This window comes from Penaeus vannamei, chromosome 10, assembly GCF_042767895.1.
Source record: "Penaeus vannamei isolate JL-2024 chromosome 10, ASM4276789v1, whole genome shotgun sequence".
In the NCBI taxonomy this organism is placed as follows: Eukaryota; Metazoa; Arthropoda; class Malacostraca; order Decapoda; family Penaeidae; genus Penaeus; species Penaeus vannamei.
In genome coordinates, this window is record NC_091558.1 from 46306053 (window position 1) to 46307180 (window position 1128).

The following is a 1128-nucleotide window of genomic DNA, read 5'->3' on the forward strand; positions in this document are numbered from 1 at the left end:
AGGGGCATGGGGAGGGGGAGGAGGAGGCACAAGGGCATGGGGAGGGGGAGGAGGAGGAGGCACAGGGGCATGGGGAGGGGGAGGAGGAGGTACGTGGGATGGGGAGGGGGAGGAGGAGGCACAGGGGCATGGGGAGGGGGAGGAGGAGGTACAGGGGCATGGGGAGGGGGAGGAGGAGGCACAGGGGCATGGGGAGGGGGAGGAGGAGGTACAGGGGCATGGGGAGGGGGAGGAGGAGGCACAGGGGCATGGGGAGGGGGAGGAGGAGGCACAGGGGCATGGGGAAGGGGGGAGGAGGAGGCACAGGGGCATGGGGAAGGGGGGAGGAGGAGGTACAAGGGCATGGGGAAGGGGGGAGGAGGAGGTACAGGGGCATGGGGAAGGGGGAGGAGGAAGCACGTGGGATGGGGAGGGGGAGGAGGAGGCACAAGGGCATGGGGAGGGGGAGGAGGAGGCACAAGGGCATGGGGAGGGGGAGGAGGAAGCACAAGGGCATGGGGAGGGGGAGGAGGACGCACAGGGGCATGGGGAAGGGGGGAGGAGGAGGTACAAGGGCATGGGGAAGGGGGGAGGAGGAGGCACAAGGGCATGGGGAGGGGGAGGAGGAGGCACAAGGGCATGGGGAGGGGAGGAGGAGGAAGCACAAGGGCATGGGGAGGGGGAGGAGGAGGCACAGGGGCATGGGGAGGGGGAGGAGGAGGTACAGGGGCATGGGGAGGGGGAGGAGGAGTACAGGGGCATGGGGGGGGAGGAGGAGGAGGCACAGGGGCATGGGGGGGGAGGAGGAGGAGGCACAGGGGCATGGGGAGGGGGAGGAGGAGGCACAAGGGCATGGGGAGGGGGAGGAGGAGGTACAGGGGCATGGGGAGGGGGAGGAGGAGGAGGTACAGGGGCATGGGGAAGGGGAGGAGGAGGAGGCACAAGGGATGGGGAGGGGGAGGAGGAGGAGGTACAGAGGCATGGGGAGAGGGGGGGAGAAGTAAGGGGGAGAGGTGGAGAGGCGAGGAGACATACAGTCACAGGGCTGCACAGAATGCATGATCTCACGAGTAAGAAAATACGACCACTTTCTAATATAATCGCGGGATTTTTACCACTTTCGTATAATAATTTGTAGAAAAAAAGTGT